Source organism: Hyperolius riggenbachi, unplaced genomic scaffold (assembly GCF_040937935.1).
Source record: "Hyperolius riggenbachi isolate aHypRig1 unplaced genomic scaffold, aHypRig1.pri scaffold_197, whole genome shotgun sequence".
NCBI lineage: Eukaryota > Metazoa > Chordata > Amphibia > Anura > Hyperoliidae > Hyperolius > Hyperolius riggenbachi.
In genome coordinates this window covers 47,495-58,993 of record NW_027152408.1, presented here as the reverse complement: position 1 = coordinate 58,993, position 11,499 = coordinate 47,495, and positions in this window count along the sequence as shown.

Below are 11,499 nucleotides of genomic sequence, written 5' to 3'. Positions count from 1 at the left end.
TAACCCATTTTCAAACCATTAAAACAAAATATTCCCAGAGAACTAAGCTTTAAAGTAGACCTGAGATGGAAGGTTTTAAAAGTTGTTTTTTTTTGTTTTTTTTTTCCAAATTCTCTATTGAAAAACAAAAACGTTTTGCAGCATACAGGTAACAATCCGAGTCATATATAATTCGAACAGACATAAAAATTGAGGCTGTTGCAATCAAAACAATTGAAAAGCACCTGAGCATATTTACGGGTAACTACACTGTAGCTGCAAGGAAACAGTCACAGGCTCCCTGCACACTGCAAATCCGTTTTCCGATTCCGATTCCGATTCCGTTTCCGATTCCGATTCCGTTTCCGATTTTCCTTGAATACATTCAACAGAAAAACGGATCAAAAAACGCAGCATGCAGTTAAGATTAAAAATCTGAATCGGAATCGGATGTAAAAACAGATTAAAAATCTGAATCTGAATCTGATTTGCTTGCAGTGTGCAAGAGGCCACAAGCATAACTTCTTTACAATAAAGAAACAAGACTACAAAAAAAAATCTAGAACTAAGAAATGGAAATAACAGGGTCCACGGAGTCCACAGGGGTGCCATCCTATATAAATCCATAGAATGGTTGGTAACAGGGATAAATGCCAAGTGTAGCAAACAAAAGGAGTGAAAAAAAGGATCCCACATGTCAGGGCTTCAAACTTGTAGTAACCTGGCTTTGAACTTTTTGGATTCCCTATACACAGACCATAAAGCCCATGTCTTAGTATGTTGTTTGGATTTACCGAACAAAGTGAGTCTCTCATTTTCCAGGCTTTGGATTGTGTCTAGTTCTTTGACAAATTTTTTAAAGGAAGGAACAGTATCCGAAACCCAGGTACTGTCTTGGCCACGCTGAGTATATGTCTGACCACAGAGTATTTGTATGACTTCATACGCCAAGAATGCAAATGTAGTAGGAAATATGGACAATGGCAATGGGGAATCTCTGTTAGTCACCTCTAACAAGTCCCTCAACCATTCGCTAGAATGGGGCAATACAACTACAATTCCAAAGGACATGTGAGAGATTGCCAACATTTGTGTTGCATCGCCAGCAGTTGGGGTTTTTATTCGGAAACATCTGGCTTAACCTAGATGGGGTATAATACCAGCAAGCTAAGATTTTATAGTTGATTTCTTGTATACGAGTAGCAACACTGGACCTAGGTGCAAAAATGTACTTGGTAGCTCTATCTTTATTAGAAAATGTAAGTCCCAGTTCAGACTCCCAGGCTCTGAAGTAAGCCAGGTCCTCCAGAGGTCATTCTATGAGAAGAGCATATACCAGTGACAAAGTTGTTTTTGCTTTTTTAAGGGTTCCGGCTGCACAGCACATGTCCTTAAACGCAGACTGCAAAATTCTACTGGACACTTTAACTCTTAGTCTCTACAGCAAGTGTCTTATCTGCAGGAGTCCCCACCAATCTAGTGTCTATATAGCAAAGCGGAATCGAAGCTCTGCCAGAGTTAACCACCTATGGCCATCATGAAGTTTAGATATTTTGAATTGTGGTAGGGACCTCAATTATCTCAGGTAACCAAATGTACAACCCTGCGGGAACTCGGGGTTATTGAATACGGGCAAAGGGTTGAAAAGTTTTATACATACCTGGGGCTGCCTCCAGCCCCCTCCACGCAGATTGCTCCCTTACCACTGTTCTCCACCTCCTAGATTATCTGGTAGATGCCCGTGATCTTCGACCAGATTTTATACATACCTGGAGGAAGCACAAAGTATGTATAAAACTTTTCATTTCTTTCATCTTGGGTACACTTTAAAGTCGTTCTAAGGAGAAGAGATGTTAAATTACAGTACCCACACTTCTTTAACCACTTGCCGACCGCCCACTACCTATGGGTTGCAGCAAAGTGGCACCCCCAGGGCCGTGTTACGCCAATCGGCGGCGGTTCCTGGGGGACTGAATTGCTGGGGATCGCGCGCAGTGATGCATGCGCATCCGCCAGGATTAGGCTCCGCCCACCCGTGACGTCAACCCGTCGGCTGTTTAGAAGCGTCGGCGGGTTGTTAACCCCTGATCTGCCGCATAGTAAGCGTGTAATACGCTTTGTAATGTATACAAAGCGTATTATACAGGCTGCCTCCTGCCCTGGTGGTCCCAGTGATTGAGGGACCACCAGGGCAGGAGGCAGCCCCCCCTAGTAAGCACACAAACACACTGATCCTGCCCCCTGATCACTCACAGCACCCCTCAGACCCCCCCTGATCACTCCCTCAGACCACTTTTTGCACCCAATCACCCATCAATCACCCCCTGTCACTATCTGTCAATGCTATATTTTAGATTAGATCCTAAACTGCCCCATGGGGCTCCTGATCACCCCCCACATCCTCAGATCCTCCCCAGACCCCCCCCCCCGCCCGTGTACTGTATACATCTATCCTCCCCTGTAATCACCCACTGATCACCTATCAATCACCCATCAACCACCCCCTGTCACCCATCAGATCAGATCCTAACCTGCCCCTTGCCGGCACCTGATCACCCGCCCACACCCTCAGATCGCCTGCAGACCCGCCCTCAGATCACCTCCCAAGTACATTGTTTACATCTATTCTCCCCTCTAATCACCCATTAATCACTCCCTTTCACTGCTACCCATCAGATCAGACCCTAATCTGCCCCTTGCAGGCACCCAATTACCTGCCCACACCCTCAGATTGCCCTCAGACCCCCCCCCCCCCTGATCACCTCGCCAGTGCATTGCTTGCATCTATTCTCCCCTCTAATCACACCCTGATCACCTATCAATCACCCCGTCACCCCCTGTCACCACCTGTCACTGCTACCCATCAGAGCAGACCCAAATCTGCCCCTTGCGGGCACCCAAACACCCGCTAACACCCTCAGATTGCCCTCAGACCCCCCCCCCCCCCCTTATCACCTCCCCAGTGCATTATTTACATCTGTTCTCCCCTCTAATCACCCATCAATCACCCCCCGTCACTGCTACCTGTCAGATCAGACCCTCATCTGCCCCTTGCGGGCACTTATTCACCCGCCCACACCCTCCGATCGCCCTCAGGACCCCCCCCCCCCCCCCCGATCACCTCCCCAGTGCATTATTTACATTTGTTCTCCCCTCTAATCACCCACTGATCACCCATCAATCACCCCCTGTCACCACCTGTCACTGCTACCCCTCAGATCAAATCCTAATCTGCCCCTTGCGGGCACCCAATTACCCGCCCACACCCTCAGATCGCCCTCAGACCCCCTTCCTGATCACCTCCCCAGTGCATTGCTTGCATCTATTCCCCCCTCTAATCACACCCTGAGACACCCATCAATCACCTCCTGTGACCACCTGTCACCCCCTAGCACACCTACCCATCAGATCAGGCCCTAATTTGCCCTGTGTTGGCTATTGAACACTCAGCCATACCCTCAGATCCCCCTCAGACCCCCTTCCGATCACCTCCCCAGTGCATTGATTGCATCTATTCCCCCCCCCCCCTCTAATCACACCCTGAAACTCCCATCAATCACCTCCTGTCACCACCTGTCACCCCCTAGCACTCCTATCCATCAGACCAGGTCCTAATCTGCCCCCTGAGGGCTTCTGATCACCCTGCCAAACCCTCACATCCTGCGCTTCCTGCACTTCAGTGTCAAAACAACCTGTCATCTAAGAGGCCACCCTGCTTATGAACGGGTCCAAAAAATTTGGCCCCTCATAGACCACCTGTCATTAAAATTTGCAGATGCTTCTACCCCTGAACAGTCATTTTGAGGCATTTGGTTTCTAGACTACTCCTCATGGTTTTGGGCCCCTAAAATGCAAGGGCAGTATAGGAACCCCACAATTGACCCCATTTTAGAAAGAAAACACCCCAAGGTATTCCATTAGGTGTATGATGAGTTCATAGATTTTTTTTTTGTCACAAGTTAGTGGAAAATGACACTTTGTTAAAAAAAAAAATCAATAAAAATCAATTTCCGCTAACTTGTGACAAAAAATAAAATCTTCTATGAACTCACCATACACCTAACAGAATACCATGGTGTGTCTTCTTTCTAAAATGGGGTCACTTGTGGGGTTCCTAAACTGCCCTGGCATTTTAGGGGCCCTAAACCATGAGGAGTAGTCTAGAAACCAAATGCCTCAAAATGACCTTTGAAATCCTAAAGGTACTCATAGGACTTTGGGCCCCTTAGCGCACCTAGGCTGCAAAAAAGTGTCACATGTGGTATTGCTGTACTCAGGAGAAGTAGTATGTGTTTTGGTGTGTATTTTTACACATACCCATGCTGGGTGGGAGAAATATCTCTGTAAATGGACAATTGTGTGTAAAAATATCAAAAAAATCTCATTTACAGAGATATTTCTCCCACCAGCATGGGTATATGTAAAAATACACCCCAAAACACATTATACTATTTCTCCTGAGTACGGCGATACCACATGTGTGACACTTTTTTGCAGCCTAGGTGCGCTAAGGGGCCCAAAGTCCTACGAGCACCTTTAGGCTTTACAGGGGTTCCTACAATTTAGCACCCCCCAAAATGCCAGGACAGTAAACGCTCACGGAAAAGCCGTGAGAAAAGAGAACGCAATCACAATCGGTTTGCTGCACTGCTTGTCGTTGCGTTGCCAGATCTGGATTGTCTGTCTGTGGGTACCAGGCAGTCAAACCTAGGGTCTCTCCTTCTCTCAGCAGAGAAATAGCATTAACTTAGGTGCAGGATGACTTTTGATTTGCTAATGAACTAGGAGCAAATTGTTGTGTCCAAGAGGCTAGTGTTTATTTTTAATTATCTGAGGACAAAGGGTCTGCACTCTGGCAGAACCTCAGATAGGTGTCAATTGCTTCCACCATTTGGTGAGCCCAGCAAAGGGAGCTTCCCTCACAGCATGAGGCCAGACGGCCTGACTCCGTAAGCAGCAGAGAGTAGATGAAAGCTGTATATGATTTTTTTGCCTATTTATGGAATACCGTAAATAGGATAGTTATGAGAGCCGTATCATTGGGTTTTTTCGTGTCTGGCTGAACTTTTTGATACCAGTCTTGAGGGGCAAGGGGTACGCTAAAACCAAGTTATTAAACTTCTCAGGAACTGGACCCACTACCCTAATCAAGTCCGATGTCATAGGAATTATCATAATCTGAGATATATTAATCTGTTATCAGCGCAAATGTGGCATTTATCAGTTTTGAATTACAGCGTTTTATAAGTTTTAACCTAAATCTCTCTCCAAGGACTTGAACTGTGATTGGTTTGTAATTCAGAGGGGGCAGGCATTGCCACACCCCTGAACCAGCTTCATCAAAAGCACATTGCCAGCAGGCGGACCTCATTCCTCCAAATTCCATCTTGTTGGAAGCATGCTGCCACTTTGAGGAACAGTGGCAGCCATCTTGTCTGAACTTTGCTCCTGAACTGAAATAAAGGAACTTTACGAGTTTTCCCAGAAAGGACATATTTCCACAACTTTAAGTATCCGTATTTTCTTCCCTTTTATTTTTTATACTGTGCTATTATTTGTCTCTATAATTGTTGATTTTAACGATTTTCTGTATATATTATTTATATTGCATGTTCAATAAACGACGCTAACGTCATTTATTTGTTCAGCTACCCTATTATTCAGCCGCACAAACTGAACCCTGGCTTCTGAAGAGTCGCTACTATTGTTGATAGAAAACGGTTAAACACATTCTATTTTATGTAGCTATTTGCTAGAGTCAGTCAGTCAGTGGTGTCAGGAAAGATACAGTTCCCGACTGCGGGTTTGACCAGATCGAGAGGGAAGCAGCCTTATTCAAGCTACAACAAGGCTGTCGCCCCTCAAAGCACTTCTCACTGCCACCACTAGCTGCTGCTAGACACTTCCACAATTCCCACTCTGCTGTCGAGTGATCTGCACGCAGTCCGCCAAACATGGGAACGCCACACACACACAATACAATCATACAGTAGCAAGGCACAATCAGGCACTGAACTTTGTAACGCAAGTTACACTGCAGACTCTCTCTAGGCCATGAGCGTTGGCTTAGTACAGCAGAAGTCAAACTAACTAAATAAAGGTTTAATATTCCAGAAAGAAGTGGAACAATGCAGAAAATATATACAAAAGATTTACAAAAACTAAGTAAAAATTGCAAAGGATAAAAGTTACAAAGATACACAAGACAGTTTGCATAAAATGAAATGGGGATAAACGTTACCAGCATATAGATCTGAGCGTTGTTGCGAGAAGAACACAGTTCTGGTCAGGAACCAGGATAGTCCTAGCGTCGTGCTATCTCCAAAGAACTACCAGTTGTGACAATCCTAGCTGATGTTTTATAGCAAAATTTGTGGCCTGGGGTCACTCAAATGTCCAGATCCAGGAATAATCCCATTTCCTCAGGTGTGACAGCACAGAATGCCTGTCATATCCTCTCTGAAGTCGGCAAGGATCAAAAGTGAAACAGGAAAAACCTTTGAAGTTGCGTGTCACAGCCAAACACTCAAACGCTTCATGCCCAATATTCAGACCACAGGTAAAATTGTATCTTAACACACAGCAAAAGGACTTACCTACTCCAGGTGACAGGTGACAATTTGAGTAAGGCTTTCTGGCTTCTTCAACATTCCAGCAGGCTGTCATATGTAAAGTTTCCTGTTAGCCTTTGAAGTTCCCAGACTCAGTTGGTCCGGATTTGTATATTGAGACAATGGGGCTGTTTACATATACACAGAGTTCAAAAGCCATGCAGACACAGACTATCCTTCGCCCCATGGCTGTAATTAGAAGCTTCCAGGGGAACTGAATGCAACTGTAGTTTTCATTGACATAGTACACAGCAGACAGAAAAATGAAAAAATATGGCTTCCATGTGACACAATATGGCTGCTATGTTCTGCATATTACCGTACATATCATCATCACCACATATATCCTCACACTTCCCCTTTTCAAATTAGCGTACAGCAGACAATTCCCACGTATCGTCTTGCCAGCGCCTACACTGTCGGCCTGGCCTGGTGGGGTAACTCCTTAGCACTCTCAGGAGGATTCCCCACCTGGCAGTTAGCTCCAAGCTACACGGCTGGAAAACTAGGCCAGGTTTCTGCAATGTGTTGTTGCCCCCGGCAACCTGGCGTAACCAACCAGGGGGATGGTCAGTGACGACCGTAAATTCGCGACCATAAAGACAGTGCTCTCAGCTGAGGAAGGGTTCCGACAGTTACTACACGCACTTTCTCTATAGTGGCAGGAGCTATCTCTCTGTCCCCTTGGGGAATGATTATCTGCTGGTCCACCTCCTCCACTTCGGACAGCTATGAGGGAATAACTTCCCAAAACCCTCTCAGCCTGCCCCTTCCAGCTGGTGACCTGCTGGCCAGACCCCTGAGCTCTTCCAGGCTGCTGTCAAATCGAACAGCCCCAGAGAGCTCAGTGCTGCCTGTCACACATGCCAGGGAGGCTGCAGACTGAGCGGACCCTGGGCCCTTAGGGACCGGTTCCAAAGCGGATGTGGCTGACCTGGCAACATCTGCCACTTCAGTGTACAGTCCCTCTGCTGTAGACCCGCTAGTGCTGCTGATTACCACTGCAGCTGAGGGAGCGCCCACATTACACATATCATAAACCACATCACATTTGCTCTTACAATCATCTGAAGGGGAAGGGTCTGGCCTTGCGAAATCTGCCCCTTCAGTGGGCAGTTCATCTGCTGCAAACCAGCGAACACTGCTGGTTATCCCTGCAACCGACGGAGTGTCCACATGACCAGCATAATTATGTAGCACAACACATATGCTATCAACATTATCAGCCCTACACATATTGTCATTTAGAACATCACATACAACATCAACATTATTTGCAGCATTACACACATTGCTTCTCAGCACTTCACAAGTAGCATCAATAGTTTCTGCATCGATTACCTCGATAGTCCATACGTCATAAATGACATCATCAGTTCCAGCATTCTCTGTACCAACATGTCCCACTCCAGGCCTAATTGGACAATGCCTTGTAAGGGTTTTTTCGCCTTCCTCTGGATCAACAGGCAGGCCCGGATTTCTGGCAAGGTCACAGAGGCCATGGCCTAGGGTGATAAAAATTAGCAGGGCGCAGGACTTGGAGAGATAAGAGGTCACATGTCAAAGTAAATCACCACTCCTGCTTTGCTCTGGTCTGCCTGAATTCCAGAGATCCCTGCATCTCTCTTACTTGTGCAAAGTGTGTGTTATGGCAGTCAGCATCTGCTGTCACCTGTATGATGAGAGAGGACAAACAATCTGCTTTGAGAAGAAAAATATATAGGCTCAAGTAGCAGAACTCTTGAGTTCCGATTAGTTTTTCTCATGCAGCACGCATTCACGGACAGGAATTAGCAGCTCTCCCCCTCCCTGACTGATGATAGTTTATTACTAGTAGGTCAGTGCTGTTAAAGACCTCAGATCTGTTAGATTTATGGCTTTTTTTTTCCTCCTAGAGAATGCCAACAACATTCTTTCTACAGTTTAACTCTTTCCTGGCTTTTTTTGCCAGCAAAGTACTGTGTTGACCATCAGTGAAAGCAGGATGTTTTGAAACAGAATGACAACTGTGTTACATTTATTTATATTTACAAAACAATCAATGCATCTCCTGCTGACTGTATATATAGCTGTGTGCCTAACATCTTGTATACAGTAACACAGTCTGAACACGGCTCATTAACCAAAGGCTCACTGTTTTTCTTTTGGTTAGCCAATAAAAAGTGTTATTCTTTTACAAAACTTCCTGCTGACTGATTTTAAAATCTGTCTTAAGTGCTAAATTGTCACTGTGTAAAGTACACCTGAGCTTATGCTGGGTACACACAATGCAATTTTCTGACAGCTTTACTGTCAGATCGACTATTTCCAACATGTCCGATCTGCTTTCCAATCAATTTTCTGAATGATTTTTCATAGAAGTGAAAAGCAAATTGATCGAAAAATTGAAATTAGATCAGACATGATGGAAATAATCGACCTGACAGTAAATCTGTCAGAAAATTGCATCATGTGTACCTAGCATTACACTACATCTATGCCAGTGTGTGTAGTGTCGGATCCGTCTACTTACCTGCTCTCTGTTTTGGATGGGCTTCTCTGCATTGTGCTACACTGTCCCCTATTTGTGGCTCTGGCAGCAGCAAGTAGCACAGAGGACAAAGAAGCAGCGCTGTCCACTGGGGCTACTTGTGATTTTGTACTCCTGTATGCATGTGCACAGGAGCCGAGGAAGTGTTATGGGTATGTGTACTTGACAAGTGCTACTGAGTGCTCATATATCAGCATCATTTCTGAAGTATGCAAGCCCAGAACACTATCGCCTGCTGTGCATGCAGACAGGAGTGCAAAATTACATGGAGTGGACAGAGCATGCACTGCTTCTTAGTTGAACGGGGCAAAGCAGCAAAACAGAGGGGGGCCCGTTCAAACTAGTCAGAGTTGGACAGAATGGGGGGGGGGCGGTTGGTGACAGCCCGGCCCAGGGCGCTGGAAAGTACAAATCCGGCCCTGTCAACAGGGATATGTGAGGGAGCAGGCTGGTGTTGTACTTTATACTGGTTGAACTTGATGGACGTATGTCTTTTTTCAACCAAAATAACTATGTAACTATGTAACTATGTAACTAGTCACTAGTAGACTTACTAGTGCTGGCTCCTAGTACACAGTCCTTAGCCCCTGAAGACTCACCAGCACCCCCCCCCCCATTTGCGAAGCGTTATCACACAGTACCTTACATGAGTCCGGGACTTCTGGGGGGGATGCAGGCTCCACGGGGGTGGGATTAGGCTCATACTGGGCTACTAACCGTCCCAGGTCAGTACCCAGCAAAACGTTGGTGGGGATGGCATCAGTTACCCCCACTTCTCTCATTCCATGGCCGGCACCCCAGTCCTGGTGGATCCATGCAGTGGGTATGGCTGGGCTGACACCCCCAACTCCTTTGACAGCCATAGTCTTGCCAGGAATGTACTCCTCTGGATTCACAAGCTGGGGCTGCACTAGAGTCACCTCTGCTCCAGTGTCTCTCAGGTCGGTGGTAACTATCCCCAACCATGACAGGTTGCAGATTCTCTGCATAGCTAGTGGCATTTCTGGTAGCACACAAAACAGTTTGGACTTCACTGGGTTTTGGGGCCTCACTGGATTTTGGGGCCTCCCTCTGCCTCTCTGGGCAAGTCCCACTGATATGACCCACCTTGTCACATACAAAGCATTTCCAGGTGTCAGTGTTTGGTGGCTTGATCCAGGAGATGGTGGTGCTTGCTTCCTCTGGGTGATGGGTGAAGCAGGTTTAGTGATCTGTTCTCCTCTCCAGCTGGATGCCGTAGTCCTCCGGGATTCGGATGCTTGATGGGCCGTGTAGGAATCAGCGACTTTCGCTGCCTCGTCCACAGTCTTTGACTCTCAGTCCAGTACAAAGAACCGGACCTCAGCAGGACAAGTGTGTAGGAACTGGACCTTGATCATCAGTTCCTGCAGGGCATCAAAGGTTGTGACTGCTAGTCCTTTTAACCACTGCTGGAAGGCAGTGCGCAGGTTGCAAGCATGATCCAGGTAACTGTGATTAGGACCTCGCTGTACTGTCCTGAAACGTTTGCGATACACCTCTGGCATGAGATGGTACCGTGTAATGATGGCTTGCTTAATTGCCTAAAAGTCCGCTTCTTCCTCCTGGGGGAGACTTATAAACACCTCCAGGGCCTTGCCTCTCAGCCCTAGTGTGAGATACCTTGCCCACTGCTCTCGGGGCACTTCATACTGACGACAAGTCCTTTCAAACCCCTGTAGGAAAGTGTCAATGTCAGAGTCCTTGTCCATAGCGGGGAACTTGTCCAGGGGCATTCTGTGGGCTCGCTCACCCTCGCATTCTGCGGGTCCAGCAGACCGGTTCTGCTGCTGAAGTTTAGCCAGCTCCAGCTGGTGTCGCCATTCAACTTGTTCCCTCTTGGCTTGTCGTATTTCCCTCTCTGCTTGCTGATGTTCCAGGATCAGCTTTAGACGCAGTTCGGGATCAGCCGAGCCTAGTAGCTTTAGGTCAGCTTCCAGAGATGTCATCTCCGTGTTCGGTGGATCATCCAGGAGATCATCTCCACTCGCATCCTGTGGCGGGAGCAATTCTTCCTCCGATGTGTTGTGAGCTGCATCTGCTGGCGTTGGAGCACGGGTTTGCTCTGCCTCCTCATACTCCTCGAGGGCACGAACGAACTGATCCTTAGTCGGGCCTCCCACCGTCTCGATGCCTCTGTGCTCACACAGGTTAAGTAACAGATCTTTGCTTTGTCTTGCATAGCTGGATGCTTTCTGAGCCATCGTATTGCCAAATAAAAGGAAAAAAGGGGGAGGTAAAGCAAATTGCCAAGTGTGTTCCTTTGTGGAAAAAAAAAGTATATAGATTCTGCACTGAGAAGACTTCTGTAAGCTAGTCACTTCTAACAGCTTTAGTACTCAGAATAGAGAGCTAAACTGC